General features: G+C 34.8%; 1 protein-coding gene across 1 annotated transcript in view; it reads left to right on the top strand.

Annotated features, from left to right (window-relative positions):
• Window positions 1–18,239, top strand: part of LOC121327074 (pre-B-cell leukemia transcription factor 1-like) — a 65,824-nt gene that overhangs the window by 2,739 nt on the left and 44,846 nt on the right. The window lies entirely within an intron of this gene.

The raw sequence follows: 18,239 nt of genomic DNA on the forward strand, positions 1-18,239 counted from the left end.
TTATTTGATACTATGATTGACCATTGGGTTATATTTCAGTGTAGCATGTCTGGGTAATTGTATGATTATACAATTTATAAGAAGAACAGTTTTTCTTAGTGAGGTCAAATAAGTTACTGTTAATGTGGGGAGGGAGAAATAATAGTATTATTTTACATTTGTGTGCGTGTGTGTTTGTATTTTTTTGTTACACACACACACACACACACACACACACACACACACACACACACACACACACACACACACACACACACACACACATATATATAATTTTAAATATATTCAATTTACTTAATAATTCAATGTATACTGTTTAAGTGCTTGCTTTGCTGGTACTGATTAAAGCATTGGCTAGAAATGTCATCGTATTAGTGGAGAAGTGAGATTTACAATTGGCACCTTCGTGATGGGGTTTAGCACTTCAGCACCTTCATGCTACGTTCAGGAGGCATTATCTTTGGTTTTGCATTAAGAATAAAGTTATGTCTGTAATTGTTAAGTATTGCCTTAAAAAAAAAAAAAAAAAAACAATTATTGCTGAACAATTAGATAGATAATAAACATCGCTCACGATACTACACGATAGATAATAAACATCGCTCACGATACTACACGGTTTACGCCTCACAAGTTCAGTGGGGTGCAGAAGTACCTAGCCGGTACAGTAAGCTGATACTTTTTTGTTAATGTTGACATAATGTAAACAGTTATCGTTGTCTCTTGTTAACTTTGCAATTTAACCCCCCCCCCCCCCCCCCCCCCCACACACACACACACACTTAATTAGTTCTTAGATAATTAGTAACACTTAATTTTAAGGTATTGTAGCAAAGCAAAAAAAAGTAACCTGAGGAAAACACACATGTGTATATGTACAGCTACAGCTAAGAATCTTGCATCTCCTAGAATTTTAGGATTGAGACATTAATTAAAAGTGATAATTATAAACATATTTTAGACATTTTATTTAATGTCATGTAATCAAAAATCACAAAATGATACCGCAAAAGTCTACCGAAATCCATAATAGTAGTACAGTATTTAAAATTTCACAGTTTTCAATTTGTCAGTTTTTCGTGAGGTATATGGGAAAACTACAAAGCGGTATGTAATTCAATATGTTAACGTAACGTTTTTTCAGCAGGTTTCGTTCGACTTTATGAATGAAAAATGAGTTAATTCCATAGGGTGATGCAAAACTTTTGGCCATAGCCGTATATGCATATGCATCATACAGCTGTTGTTCGCAAATCTGTGCAGAATTAGTTTAAGGCAGGGGAAACAGCAAGAATGTAAGCCACTGCTGTTCTGTTCACTGTTCAACACTTGAGGGGACATCCACATATTGCTTTACAATCTCTGTGAACACACAATTCCTGTTGTCAGTCTCCCTTATGAGTGACTGAGCCACTTATTGAACTGGTGCTCTGTTACAGCTTGGCATTTTCCAAGGCTTTGGTACCATTTCATTAGAATGTACACTGTTGTCACTGCTGTGGTACAGAGGGATTCACTAACATTTGCTCACCCGGATTGCAGAGTTGTGGAATATGTGACATTTGCTTTTGGGTCTCTGTAGGGTTTTCCGTTCTGTCTAGCTTAGGAGCGATCTTTACCCAGGCAAGTTCTCAATGTCTCCAGCTGTTATTTTTGTTTTCTGTCTTGTAAGCCAGAGGGAATGTAATACTTGATTTGAAGTTATATCGAACTGTATTATTAAATGCAAACAGTAGGCCTTCAGTACTGTAATGTAAATCACCATGTAGGCTACAATTGTAGTTTGAAGTTTATGGAATCTAGTGTATTTTATATGGAATATACACTTCTTTGTACAGTACGGTATATGCATGTGTTTGGTTTTGTTAATACACAGAAAAGGTCTGTACTGTAAAATTCTGGCAAGCATCTTTTCTAAAGAATTTTAAATTATTTTATACATTTTTTGCCACTCAGACTTATGCACAGATAAAATGTTGCATGCACATATATTATACTTCTATATCTATATCTTATATATATATCTATATATATATATATATATATATAGATATCTATATATATATACATATATCATATATTACACATATCACACTATATCGATCTCTCTCTCTCTCTCTCTCTCTCTCTCTCTCTCTCTCTCTCTCTCTCTCTCTCTCTCTCTCTCTCTCTCTCTCTCTCTATATATATATATATATATATATATATATATATATATATATATATATATATATATTTTTATTTCTGTTTCTTCTGTGAAATGCATTCATTCTATTTATGTCTATTTCAAATATTTTAAATTCTGTTTTGGTTCACCAAATATGAGAAGATAGATATTATCTCATTTGTGGGGGTAGAGGTTGGGACATGCATCCTATTATTCCCTCTTAATTAGCCTCATAGTTGAATATATTGAGATTTCACTGCTGTGAAACGAAGATTGGCACACAGCCAGCAGTGAACAGTTTTGTTTAAAGACCCTGTATTGGCATCCAGTTTTATTGAAGTTCCCCCCCTAGAAAGCAGTGTGAATCGGCCACTGTCTCTGGAGAGCAGGGGGCTTTTGGCCGGTGGCTTTCTTCTCTTTTTTTGTTGTTTCTTGAGGTTTCTGGAGGAGTGAAAGAGTTATGCATGGTGTTTTACTCCCTGGCGCTTTTTTTTGGGTTCATCCAAAGTTCGTATCCAGATGAAGAACAAAGTAGCTTGGACCTTTTCCTGACTGCTCACCCTTACTTTTCTCCCTCCTTAGTCAAGAGAGAATCAACTGCTCTGAGAAAGGGACTTCCTGTTATTTGAGGACCATTACTCATTCATTATTTAATTTACTGGTATATAAACATTTTGATTTATTTTGTGCATGTTATTATTTTTTAATCCTTAAAACGGAATGCGTTCTTTTTTAAGAAGCAAGTCTGAGACTATATGATGTATGTTAGAAGCACAACCAATGCAGTTGGCTTTCAGATAAGAACAGTAGGGGGAACCCCAAAGACTTGCTAGAGGGACCCCCCTGTTGTGTTTTTGTTTTACTGGACAACTGTTTGTGCTGTATATTTAAAAAGAGATTGCATGCATTCATTTTCACAAAGTGTCTGATGAATACACTCCTGTTTTATGACAATTTTGGAGACTGGCAGTTCTATACATTGTGTTAATATGAAAGACATCCTTAAATAGTAGCATCTTTGGTTCTTATTGTCTGGTAGATTAAAAAATGTTGCGTATAATATAAATTAATGTATTTAAAAAAAAAAAATGTGATTGATTAACAAGATTGATTCTTGCTTCCTCCGAGAGTGGACGCTTTAGAAAGAAAGAGATGCCACTGAAAAATTAAACTGTAACATCAGATTAAAAGCGACATAATAGAAAATGAATCTGTTTCTAAAGAATTTTTTTTTTTTTTTTTTTTTAAACAATGTTTTGTGCTACTTATGCCTGGTAAAAATCTATTCTGTTGAATAAACCATGACTTTCCTTTCTAGGCTTGCTGCCAACATTTGCTAAAAAGTCAAGACAAGTTTCCCTTTTAAAAGGAGGCAGTGTCCTTATTTTTTTTGGCTTGTGACCACCACAGTGCAAAACTGCCAAATACCAGTGAGTCTACATACTTTTCTGAAAGGTCGGCTCCTCAAACCCTAGGAGATTCAGCACCCTTCTTAGGCTTGTTAAGTCTAGCTCTAAAACTATGCCAACTCCACGATGCTTTGAAAATGTCATACCCTCACTACTGATTTGTGTTTAGGGTGAAGTTTCAGCATGTATTACATGGAGTTGGAAGTTCAACCATCCAATACTTAAAAAAACACAAAACTGGTTAACCTTTGCTCGTGTATATAAACCGCTGTTGAAATTTACAGCAGTGATTGAAAGTACTGTACAAAGTGGGTTGTGTTTTTTGTTGGAATGCGTCATCTGATGATATATATATATAAATGACAGCCAAATTACAGCAGTCTGTGTCAAGCTGTATTGTATGCCTAAACCCAGTTTTTTTTTTTTTTTTTTTTTTTTTTTTTTGAGAAAGGTTCTCTAAATAACACAGCTTTGTAATTTGAGCCCTCTTTCTGTTCTATTTTATTGAGGAGCATTTTTATAAGACCTTAATAACTTATTGGATGTTAACCTATTATTTGTTTTATCCTTATTTCAGGGTTGGGAATCTAATCGAATGGCTCTTTAGAGCAGTCTGCTGGTTCTTAGTGTTGTTCTGGACCGACCCTATGTTTCATTTTGTAAATGTCTATAGGACTATGCTAGTCTCTCCAGTTCTATACTGTTCCTAATGTATTCCCGGTGATTAACTCAAGAGAAAGCATTCAATCTGCATTGCGCATGTTGATTTGAAAGATACAGGGCTGTATTGCTGTAAACACAAGTGCAGATAGTTTTTAAAGTCTGAGATTACACGGATGTACATGCATGCCCAGAGTAATATTCCTTTATGGGAATGCCATGCAATTCCAGAGTAATATTCCTTTACGGGAATGTCATGCAATTGTGCAGTGAAGTCTGAAGTAATGATCACGGACGTTGGTCTCAAAGCTTTAACTCATGAGTTTTTATGAATACAATATGTCAAATTAATGAAACTTCATACATGTTAACCATAGTGAATGATGAGATTTTAGAAAGTATACACTCCTCTGTTCAATAGAGAATTTAGAGCTGTTGTACAAAGATCATTAACTTGCAAACAGCATCAACAGCTGATTTTTTTTTAACATAAATGATTGACTTGTTGTGCCACTAGCCTCCTATTAAATGTGGTACATGTTTTCTCCATAGCGACTCCTGCTTTCTTTGAGAGAATGGGTTTGAGCAGCTGCCAGCTCTAGCAGGACCGAGTGATAGTGACAGGCTGAGCAGAAACCAGCTTCTGACTTTTCACTGTATTTTTATATAGACCCGCTGAGCAATATCAAATAGAAGGCCTACAGTAGTTAAGAAAAAAAAAAAAAAACAGTTTAAAAGGAACGTTATTTTTAATGTTACTACAACTATACTTGCAAGCTCTTTGCTTGTTTGTATAGTTTTGTACAAGTTGAGTTTCAGGTTTTTCAGAGGTTAAGATAATTTTAAAGTTAGCCGAGACTCCACTCGTGTAGTGTTTTTTGTTTTAAGAGAATATGGCTATTAGGAGACTTTATAATATTCCCTCTTTCACATTCACCATCAGATAAAAGGGGCCATTGTGATTAAAAAAAAACAAAAAAACAAAAACAACCTCAAAATCTCAACATCCGTGATTTTTTTTTTGTTTGTTTGTTTTTTTGTGTTGAAAACAGTTAGATCATACTTTTATGTTTAGTTGTTTCCTAAGTACTGAAAAAGCTAATTATTCAGGACAATGCAGACAAGCAAAATCTTCACGCAAAAAGTTATTAATTTAAAAGGCGGGTCCTTGCTTCACTGTTGTGTGTTCAACCTTTGTCACTTTTGACTTGCAGATAATTAAATAAATAGCCAGTAGACATATTGCTGTTGGCTATGTCTGATTTGACGTTACTATCTGAGCGATATTTCTTGTATTTTTTCTGACAGTTTCAAATTTTCACACACATGCCTATTCAATTTGCTAAGAGCTTTAATACACAACGAAACTCAATATACACGGATTGGAACACAATTACCTGTTAGCAGTCATTGCTATTATAACACTAAAGCCTTTCATACAAAGAGTGGTTGGCAGGTGACATCTCCATGCTGCCAAAAAAGGAGGAGTCTTATTTAAGCCCATTTATGAAAATACAGCATTCCCTTATGGAAGAAGTCCTTCATTTTAACTTAAGCTTCAGCTATTTGCTACACAAATGGTCTTAAGGCTTCTATTAATATTTCTTGCCTTATTTTGAAACTCAACTTTTAAGTACAATGCCTCTGGTCTTTGGGAAATCCCCAGTGCTCCCCTAACTCCATTTGCCTTGCTTCCTGTAAACTGCAATTAGACATTTAAATACGGCTGCAAGAATAAATGTATAAATAAGTTTTATTGCTATAACTTTGTTAACTGTTCTCTACAGAAAGGCATTTCTGTGTTTTTTCTTGAGGCAAGGTTCATATTATATAGTCTGTAGGTCAGTGGTAATCTTATTAATGCTATTTGTAGTAAATTGAAGTGTGGCTAATGGATTTGATGAGAACAAAAAACGCAGATTAAAATACAGGATATGGATTTATACTGGTACGTGTAGCTGTTCCATGCTTTTTTGGAAGAATTATTGGAAATTTAGACATGAAATGTAAAACATCTGGAGAAATGCTCTTGAAACTACAGTTTATTTTATTTTTCTTCCAAGTGGTCGATACAAATATTAAAACATCAATGAAATGGTCTGCATGAGTCACGGCTGTTTCTTATTTGCCATAAAACTCAACGTTGGACGGGGCTCTGGAAACAAAGTTGTCCATTTGGTAAACTACTGTATTTATTTAAAAACAGTACTGTCATTTATGGGTCGTGTCTGAGTATAGTAATTTTAGTAGTAAGGTTGTTGGTGGCACACATCTATCTGCTTGTTGAAGACATTTTCTACTAGGTTGTCTGTAGTAATATGACTTTTAAGCATGGTTACTAAAATATATCTACACCACCAAACTCTCCACTGACTGTATGTGCAAAAATACATTTAATTCCAGGTGAAATTCCTGTGAAATGATCCAATTTCACACAACCAACATAGTTTGTGACATTTATGCTGTGTATTGATGTTTGATATACAGCAGCTCCAGTGTGAGGCCTGGCACAACAATGGTTTTCAGTATTCAATTGGAGAGCCGTGACATCCCTATTGTAATATTTTGCTGCCTAAGTGTACGATTATTTTAGAGCTGTGTGGACGGGGGTAAAGTTCAGGAATTGAATAACCACATACTATGTATGAAAGAAATATTTTACTGGGATTTGTTCATTTTATTGTAGCATCTCAGGTTGGGGTTTTGAATTGAGAATCTCTAGTTTAATGTGAGATTAACAAGGGGAATTTCTAAAATAAAATAAATTAAAAAAAAAAATCTTGTTTGAAACCCAGATGGATTTCATTAAAAATGTCTTTGTGTGTGCTACGTTCAGGAACGGAGATGCTTCGACTTGCTTATTTTTCTTTTTCTTTTTTTTTTAAAAAACAAACTTCAGCTAAATGCCCAATTTTCTTGAAGTCTTTGTTTAAATTGTATTCGGTTACATGCCTTGGGGAGGGACTCATTTATAAGTATGACTAGCAGCATGATGTAATGTTATTTTTCATGAGTGAAAAGAGAGTATTTTACAGCGGTCAGCAGAATAATGGCTGATGTTGGTAAAATAAGTCAAATATCTAATTTATATTACTGAATGCATTGTTAGAGGGGTTTCAATCCAATCAGTGGATTATCACCTGTCTATTGTTACTAGAGTTGAGTCTGTAATAAAGATGTAATATCCCATTACAATGTTTGTTTTGCTAGAACACAGTGGGCTAATGCAGGGTGCAACAAGCATTGCATTTGCTTATACAGTACATAAGCTTGTGCTGTAGTCGGTCAGCTTCTAATTGAAATTAGCTTGCAAATTCTGTATTTTGAGACAAAACAAAAGTCACAGAGCATGTGCATTATTGAAGAAACTAATGCAACCAAAAAAGAAATAAAAAAGAGAGAAGGAGGCAAATGTGCCAGAATAGAATGAACATTTAGATTTGGAGTTATCAGTTTTATTTAAAACTATAAAAAAACATTTTTTTAAGTGGCCTGTTATCTAGAAGCATTTTCAGTAATAAACAGTCGAATTTATAAGGACAGACCCATAAACGTTACAGAAAACATCATAACATACTTTATACTAAAATACTTTGCTGTACTGTATAAGACTCTCTAGTCAACCTGTTCATTAAAAATTATTTTCACGGTGTATCATGTGAGGACAGCTGTCATTATGCTGTGTAGATATCATACAACAAATACACTGCCAGTGTTCTTCTGTTAATAAACTGCTGTTATCGTTATTCTAATAGAGTGGCACTTACCAACTTCTTAATATATTTGCATTTACACACTCCTTATGACTGTGCTCGATTATGGCTAAAAATAATGATTTAAATATGCGAAGTAGAATTTAAAAGAATGCACTTGACATATGCTTCAACATTAGTAAGAGGCTGCTTTCTCTCTCTTTATTTTAATCAGAAAAGTAACTGTATTAATCCATATATTAACAGTCAAATGGTCATGCTTCAGTGACGGTGTAATGCACTTTGTGTTCAGTTATTGCCAAGCTTAAAATCAGAACTTGCGCGCAATTAGGACTCCTTATAAATTATGCAAATTATCACTGCTGTAATTGAGACATGTTAATCATATTTTAGGAGCTTAATTACAGAAATATATAATTGCGGATGTGATTTGATAATTAACTGTGACAACAAGTTAGTAGTAAAATGATCGTTTCTGCACTGGTTGGTTTTGAAACTCTTTGGGGCGGCTATTCAAGTCAGGTCTGCAAGGTAATTGGAGTTTAACTACAAGATAAGGAAGTTGGCATCTTTTTAAATGCCCTTCCCACATTAGCCATTTCTTGCAGATTTTGTCCTTTTCTTCTGAGTCATTGACTCTAGAGGATGCTCAGTTTCTTTCATTAATTATAAAGCTTTACAGCCATCCTTGTATTTTGTTTCCAGTGTTTTGATATTATAATTTCTTTACAGTATTTGAGAAAGTAAGTCTGTTTATGTATACAGGGTCTATAGTTTTAAAACATGGTGAAATTAAATTGCTCACACTTACAATTTATGGGTAGATATAGTTTAATAAATGTTGCCCATCATAAGATGGTAAAATGGTTATTAATCTGGGATTCCATAAATCCTCAAACAATAACCATTTTCTCATCTACTTTATTTTATATCGCTAAATCCATTGTATTTGAGAAGTTGAGTATGTTTGTTTATTTCTGTATTTAACTGATGGTATAAACTAACCATTGAGATTGACAGGTTTCTTTTTGCTTTTATCAGATACCTGTGCTCTGAAATCCTTGTACAGGTTGGAAGGTTTATGTGGTTCTGGACATGAGCCCAGCAGTTAATTCACAATTCCTACTGTATGATGATATAACTGCCTAACACAGGAATGTGTGTGTGTTTTTTTTTATATATATAATCACTGCTATACTTGAAATTGTTTGACAGATATCATATTCCAATCTATTACAAACTAATGGACCTCTACTTATTGTATTAGAAATTGCTTTAGAAAGGAAAATTGCCTATACATACTGTAGATTTTATCTCTGCTACTGAATGCCCACTAGGTATTTGACTCGCTCCCTGTGCAAAATAAATTCTACCATTACTGCATGGTGTATAATATTGCTAAGTTATAATTTGTTGTAGGGTATACTATATTTTCATTTAAATTAAATATTCACTTTGGTTTTTTGTTGTTGGTTTTTTTTTTCAACATTGGAAATAAAACCCCTCTTTTATTTAATCTTATGAATATGTTGCAAATGTATTAAAATCTACAAATGTGTTAGGTATGTTAAATTTAACAACCAGTGCCAGTTTTGAAAGTGGTTGCCATACCAACACCCCAGGAGTTCATTTTCTTTAATTCAGGGGTTGCAATCTCATTTCCTTCCATCCCCGCTGCTCGGTTTGAACGTGAGTGCAAAATCTGTATAAAAAAGCTTAACCACCAAAGCGTGGAAGAAGCCCTTCTCAGTACGACTTAGTAAAAATGACACAAATTAATATACACTACTTAAACCAGACCAAGATTAATGGTTCTCTTTCACAGCAGCTTAGTCCAACTGTCACTCGCCATGCGCGCGTTGGACAAAATCAACACTAATCAACATTTATTCGTCTTTTGCCCTCGGCTTCGAGGAGTGAGAGCGGACTGCTCAGTTTCCCCGTTCATCTCGCTACGCTTTTCACCTTCCATCCAGCCTTGCCATATATCACCCCTCCACGCTGCGCCACTCCTTATAGAAATGCATGCTTCTTACTGTCAGGGTACATTAGAGACCTAATAGATTTTCTCTTTTAATTTACATCTGATATTTTACAATGCAAGTGCATTTTCATCAATAACATTTTGGCATAGCATAGCTATATGCTATAGTAAATATGATACAGTATATCTGTCACCAGTAAAGGTCATATCCACATACAGTGCAGTATGTCGACACACATTTGGGTCTGTACAGTATGTTGTTTTTGTAAGTTATACATCATCTAAGATATGTATCACATATACATTACGTGCACACTCAAGTGTATTTTACTGATTATTTTCGGGTTGTTCAGAGGTATCTACTGTGATAACTGGTTCATCTATAAGCAGTGTTGTTTAATTGTAGTTTTTTTCTTTTTAGTTTTCTCCTCTCAAGAGACTGTTCTTACACTGTATGCTTCAGAATTGAAATTTTGGTAAAGCAAAGGTATCTGTAAAAATACATACATAGATGTAAGCTGTTTTATACAAAAAGTCTTGAATTCCAGAGATTAGTGTGCTTACTCTTTTCTAAAGCAGCCTAATTATGGCATGGAAGCAACCAGCATCGTAACCAGAGCTTAGGTTTCAAGCGATACTCGCAGTATTTACATGACTGGTTGTTATTTACTATTAAACTTCCAAATCATTGTTAGATGGCACACCAACAGAGAAAATTAAGGAGTCTTGTAGCAGAATTTTTACATGAGCTTCAGCTAAAAAGAAACAGCGAGAACACAACCTCGGTGTCCTTATAGCTAGTTACAGCCAAGGGTGCAACCATTCTGATTGGAGTCTTCTGCAGGTTTAGAGTGCATTCAAGGAAGTATAGTATATACTGTAATATGAAAAAGCTTTCTTTGAAGAAATACATGCATTTTTTTTTTTTTTTTTTTTTTTGAGAGCTGATTAATATTGGATGTATATTACTATGTGCTATGCTACGCATTTATTACCCAAAATCAAACGTGTGTTGGGAGTTGTTGGGGTGGGTGTGGGGTGTATCAGTAATTGAAAGTAATGAAGCTAAATGAGGTGTGCTACTCTGTGTGTTATGCTAATTTATGTTAATACAAACACTTTTATTATAATTTTGAACCTTTAAATACTGTAATAAAGAAAGGCAGGCCCAAAGATTGGCAGTGCTGATGAACACCAGTGATGGCAATACATATATAAATATAAAGCCATGGCCTTAACCATTTACAGTCATTGGTTATTTAGGTGCAACGCTGTATGTCTGTTAACACACACTACAGCCAGAGTTTGCAAAATTCACACTAATTGCAAATGCTAATCTACAGCAATGGCAGACTGCTGTTTCTCATTGTATTCCATTACCTCCCCATTGTGAATATACTGCCATCAGGCTCTGGGAAATGAAGCTTAGTGTGTGGACCAACTAGAAATGCTGCCATGAAGATGGCTGAATTGTATATAAAAAATACCATGCTTTAGAAGGGAATGCCAGTCTCTAATCATTGAAGTGAACACTTAGTATAATCAGAATGTGCAATACATAATATCAGATATATACTCTGGATCGATCACAGAAAATCCTAAATTTTCTTCTCTGTGGTTTTGTAACCTTAATCCTAACCCTATCCCTATCAACCTCCGCCCCCACCACAGAATTGATGCAATTTTTACTTTTTGGGACATTCTGTATCGAGCGCCCACACATTCATCTGAGCTACATAATATCTCTCCCAGTGTTGTGTTTGTTTGTTCATTATCACTGTGTGTGGGATTAAACGGTTATTAGGGTGACCAGACGTCCTGGTTTTCCATCAAAGGTCCCATTGTCTCGACATTTCTATATAACTTAGTTTATGGCACCTGCAATGGGGGAATAAATAAATAAATTAAAAAAAACTATATATATATATATAAACACCAAACTCCAGACAATGAATTTCAAACTTTAAATGTGTGCCTATTTACAGTTAAGAACTCAACTTTACTATCATCAGTACGATAATGAGTAACTGTTTATTTATTATTTTAAAAAAATTCTGTAAAATGTGACCAGGAGTGAGTTTTTGGAACATTGATAAATAGAGATGCGAGAGTCTGTGCGATGTATTTAAATGCGCTCAGTAATTTAGAATCAGTAATATATTGTGATGAATTTGGTATAATAATTGTATAAAACGTTATTCGTAATGTATTTAGTTTTTATTGATGTCTATATTTATTTGCACAAGGCACAAAGGTCATTTTGCTGTTTTAACATTACTGTTTTAGTTTGGAATGAAGTTAAAGGGTAAATAAGGACCTTTTTTTATTTTATTGTGTTACATATTTCCGTGTTGCTACAACTGTTTTCGTAAGGTGTGTATACTGTTTTTTTTTCCACTGGTAAATCTATCTCAGTTAGATATGAGGATGATGGGAAATGTAGTTCTGAGAAGTCCATGTGGGTACATGAGAAGCAGGGGCAGGGAATGCAATTTAAAAGTTTAAAAAAGTGTAAAAAAATTAATAAATACACACACCTTACGAAAACAGTTGTAGCAACACATGGGAACATGTAACACAATAAAAAAAAGGTCCTTATGTACCCCTTAAACGGTAAGTAGATACAAACCTCGGTGTGATAACATTAGTAAATAACACAAGCTATGTTGAATTACAAACTTAATCCCTTTTCCTGTGTTTTGGATAGAGCATCGTAGTGCACCCTCCTCTATCTTTGTCCTCCCGTCTGCCATTTTTCCCCAACATTACTGTGATCTCAGGCTGTATACACATTTGTAAGCCGGGGTCTTTAAACTACACGCCACGTATGTTCACTTCCCATTGGTCAGTTTCCCTCGTTAAGGTGTGTGCAGCTCCAGGATCTGATTAACGTTGGGTCAGTGGAGCCTAATCTAGATGCTCGTAGTAAAACACCATCTCATGATCCGGCTGCAGTGATCCCAGATCCAATCCCATTTTTCTTTCTATTGACTTCTATACTGTCTAGTGATTATACCAATAAATTATCATGAAATACAAGTTGTAGTACTCCTGCAATGTGAGGGGAACTTTTCCCCATCATTGAAAAAGTAAGGGGGCCATGTCCCCTGTGTGAATTATACCTATGAACACAGCCATACGTGTTTGTTCCTCAGTGTGCCATGCAGTTTCATTTAGTTTATATTCAGTATGAATCTGCAATTGTGTAATATGGTAATTTTGCAGCTGTTCAATTTTGGCGGGATTTAATCCAGACACTAGACAGAGCAGCAAGATGTTACAAGCACACAAATTCACCAGGTTAAACCACATCAAAAGTGTCACCATCTAGAGCCAACCTGACGTATCGAGTAAAAAAAGAAAGAAAAATGCCAGAACCTAAATGTATTTTTAACGATGATCTACAGAATTATTATTATTATTATATTATTATTATTATTATTATTATTATTATTTATTATTATATTACTATTATAATACTACTACTAATAATAATAATAATAATTATAATAATAATTATAATTATAATTATTATTATAATAATTATAATAATAATAATAAACTATCAAAGTAGCAATATGTATAGCACAACATTGCAAGTTAAATGAATTAACTGCGAGTCATACACCCGGGAGTGTAGTGAAATTAGATAGCTGCTTAAAAGATAATACTAAGAGTAAGAGGATGGCTATTTAAATAATCATTAAAATAGCCTATATTTAAATTAGTCTTATCAATTATTTAACAATGTATCCTGGTTTTGAGCTTTGAAAATTGGGTTACCCTATTTATTATGGCACTACAGTCCTCACAGTATATTTAAAGAAGTACTGGATACCTGTAATAAAATCTGACATAAATTCAGTGATCTGCAGTTTTTGTTTGTTTTGTCATTTTGTATTAAAATGTTTGGAGGCAGTCACAAATTATTCTGTTGAAGACCTTGTTTCCAAAGTATGCTGAAATGTCTAAAAGTGCCCCAAACCTCACTGGTCATTATCACAGTTGTTTATTTTGCCATAATTAAAATGCAATCTCCATCTGCTTTTGTTTTAAATATATTTTGTGGCACAATAAAGTTTCTCTTTATTTTCAATTACCTTGTCTACTGATGCTCGGATTTCCATTTTGCTGAATTACATTTTTTATTGTCCTGTGCACCAGTGGAACTCTGAACTTTTTATTTTAAAACACACACACACACACACACACACACACACACACACACACACACACACACACACACACACACGTGTGTGTGTGTGTGTGTGTGATAGATAAATAGATTACATTTGAAATTCCACTAATTGTCTTTGATATTCAGGTCAAATTCTGTATCAACAAATATGTTTTTTTAGTAATATTTCTGTATCTGTAATAGTAATGGGCAATGAAGATTCTGTAGCTTTGTATTTTGATCATTTTGAAAAATGATATTATGGTACAGTTATTGCATATTGTATTTGATTTATTTTTTGTTTCTCTTATGAAAACTGTAAAATGCACTGCTGTTTATTATTTCTATATATTTTGTACACTGTGTAAAACAAAGACATTTAATTTGGCTAAAAAAAAAAAAAAAAAAAAAAAATTGAGTGAGATGACTTCTAGTAAAAAGTTACACCAAGCATGCAGGTCTTTTTATTCAGTAGGCACTTGCAGTTTCTGTGCAAAAGAAAATCTGTCTAAAACTAGTGTTCAACGTTTGGCTCACTTCCCAGTTAAGACATGAGTGACATCACAGGTAGCTGGTATCGCAGCGGGATTAAATAAATGACCTTTCACATGGGTCAGTGCTTGGCATGGTAAATTGGCAGCAAAGGCACATAAAAGAGATGTTTTCAGACCAGCAAAGAGTGTAGCACAAAGTAATGCTTAAAGGTATAGTCCACTGTTAACATGAGTTTTCTAGAGGGGTTTCCTTGCAAGACCATGGTAAAAGAACTGTCAGTCCTGTAGCTTTTACCTGTTAAATGTGAGCCGTATAAGTGTCATATCTTATTCCAGCTATAATTCTGCACTAACTGACCACTTCATTAGGATCACCTTCCATCTGTGTAAGAAAGTGGATCCGCACTACAGTAGATGGTAACAGCTATCGGCCTGCACCCTTCCCTCTGATTTGCTATTGCCATTATCTGTTATGCACAGTTAAGTCCTGCCAGTATTCTATTTTTTGCATAATCTGCATTATCATATTCAACCTCCTCTGCTTTGCACAACTTTGAATTTGTGACCTGATGTTTTGCTTGTGTGCAAGAGAAAGGAGGAGGGGAATTCCTGCAGGGAAGAGTTTCTGATTACTTTGACCTTGTGTAATGCCACACTACTGTACCGTGCTGCCTTTGAATATCTTGAAGCTGCAGAATTATTTACTACAGTAACTCAGATGTTGGCTTTGTGAGGTCTTACTGGTAAAGGAGAACAGGTTAACATCTAAGTCTATAAACACTCTTCAGTGTTTATAGGCTGAATGGCTTAGATGTTATCCTGTTCTCCTTTACCAGTAAGTAATATTGGTTATACCACAGAGCATGTCATTCAGATGCTGGGCTTGTATATTTCGATTGTAGTATTGGCAATGAGGCTGAAAAGTTGCCTAATATGGGATGTGTAAGGCACTGGGGAATGTGGGATGACCCTCCTGGAATTGAAAGGGTTAGGAGATATGCCAAACGTCAACAGGAAATATCAATCCAAACAGAGAGAGAAAAAAAAAATCACAGATTTATGTATGTCAAGTACCATTATATGAGCTATTAAAATGAAAAAGAAACTACAACTTATTAAATCATGCTAATTTACTGACGAGATCGAGCAGTGTGTATTTCTCATTGCGATATTGTGCTTCTCGAGGTGCAGGTCTGGTTTGTAATTCATCTATGCAAAGTATCTTTGACTTCATGTACTTTGCACTTGACTAGCAATCCATGCTGTCACGATAAGCAGAAACTGCAGCAATTTAAAAAGACCAGTTTCGCAGGATTCTTGTGATGGTTTGGAAAATCTTTCCTCAAGTCAAAAGGCAAAAAAAAAAAAAGGTGCTTGGATTTTATTTGCTAGATTAATATTCCAACAACAGGACAGGGGAAGGGGCTAAGAGCTTGTAGGATAGTTTAACCTTGATAAAACAGTTGTTTCAATGAGGTTGATTTTCTCCCATCTATCTTCATCCATCATAGCACGGCTGAAGTATGCAAATGAAGCTAACTGATAGGAGTACAGTGCAGTTAAATGGGGCGTTTCAAATGTTCTGTGTACCACACTGACAGGCTGATACCACTTACTGTCCAAATTTAGTGCATCTGCTGTGAAACTTTTTTCCTTTGCTTTAAAGATAAATAGTTTACAAATATAGTGTCTCATAAAATAATCTTTCTATCACACAGTATATTTATTTATTTATTTATTTATTTTATTCACCCCATTCGCATGCTACAGTACAGTACCAAGCAATATATTTACAGTCTGGCACTAAATCAGTCTGGCAATTAATCTTAAGAGCACTCTTTGCTACAGTAAATCATGAGACCTGAAATGAGCATTGTTTTATTTTTTCCTACAGAAGCAGGTTTTTGCATCTATGATAACTCTCCTTTTGGTTTTATTGATAGTGACGTTTTTAAATCAATCATGCAGAAAGGGTCACAAAAACAACCCCATGTATGTTTTAATAAGGGAACTGCTGGCATCTCTGTCACATGTGTTTTCCTGTGTATTAAACTTATTGATATTTTAAGACCTGTGTTTTTTATAAAGCAGTCCCATCCCTTACAATGAGGCGAATACGATCCCAGAGGGATATCTCTAAGGGGAATGTGGTTTAAAAAGCAGGTGGCATTAGTTTACATTCCCTGTTTTTTGTTTTAGTTTACAGTGTTTTTTTTTTTTTTTTTTTTTTTTTTTTAAAGATCTACACTATCTTTAAATTACATTGTTTTAAAGACTTGAAAAATAAATATTGAAAAAGGGTGCATGATAAGAAAGTGTATTTAAAAAAAACCCACCAATGGAATGGGTACTAATCCATACTAATACATTAATAATACATAATACTTTCTTGGCACCAGCGCTTGATAATGAAGCCAGTATTAGAGAACTACTGTACTTGGATGATAAGCTTCAGGGAAATATATAAAAAAAAAAAGAAAAGAAAGAAAACTCAAATGATGCCAACAATGCAGCTGTCTTGAAAAGACAGATTAAAAGGATTTTACTAGGTTTATCCTCAGTAAAGATCTAGTTGTACCACATCACTGAGTAGCTGAGAAATACTAATGCATGTAATGCTTCTTTAAATAACATCTTTATAGGTAGGAAATTTAAGAAAATATATATCAAGGAATGAATCAGTGTGGCCACAATGAGCTTATCAGATGAAGCTATGTAGTGTGTAGCTAAAACATTCAAGTGAAGTGCTTCCAGGGAGGCTAGTGGTGTGTCAGCAAGGGACTAAACAGCCTCTTCTTGTTCTTATGGTGGTCTTAAATAAAGGTTTGGGTATAATCTACTTCTGATTCCTCACGTCTACCAATATGCTTGCTCTTCTAACATCAATACAGATGTCACACACCTGTATCTTACCTTTCGTCCAGAAGGTATTTACTCCCATATTCGGCTGTGATTTACAATGTACTGTATCAAATTCGCAAAGCATTTCCCTTCACTGATGTATCTCTTTGCATTGAGATGATTTATTTACTTTCATTTCTTTCTGCTCACAACTCATTTGAAAGGACATCAGACGGACTGGGGGAGGGGCATGGGCTGCGGGGTGTGCAGCAAGTGGACCTGGTTTTTCACTGGGGAACCAAAGCGAGAAGATTATTCTGTAGCTGTCAGTGACTCCTGCCTTTGCCTCCACTCACTCAAGTGTGGGAACTGTTGCCAATCAGACACAGAGATCAAACAGTCTGTACTGTAACACAGGAATGTATTCAATCACATTTTAAGGTGTTTTTGTTTACGTTTGATTTAAATGTTTTTTTTTGTTCCATAGGTATAGTTCTTTCTAGTCTCCATGCCAGGTGTGGCTGGAGGAAGTTATTGAAGGTGTGCTCCGAGTCTTATTAGCTGCCTGGCCTGGGTCTGTTTGAAAGAAACATAGTGCAGGATATAGTATAGTAGCACCTGGTGGAAGAATGCTGTTATTTTATTCCTGGTGTATTCGCTAATGAACATCACAGGCATTTAACACAGAATTTTTCTGACAAAAATTCAGTTAGCTACTTAATTAGTAAATTAGTTGCATCCACCCCCCCCTCTCCCCCCCCCCTTTTTTTTTTTTTTTTTTTTTTTTAACAATT

The sequence above is a fragment of the Polyodon spathula genome, chromosome 14, assembly GCF_017654505.1.
Source record: "Polyodon spathula isolate WHYD16114869_AA chromosome 14, ASM1765450v1, whole genome shotgun sequence".
In the NCBI taxonomy this organism is placed as follows: domain Eukaryota; kingdom Metazoa; phylum Chordata; class Actinopteri; order Acipenseriformes; family Polyodontidae; genus Polyodon; species Polyodon spathula.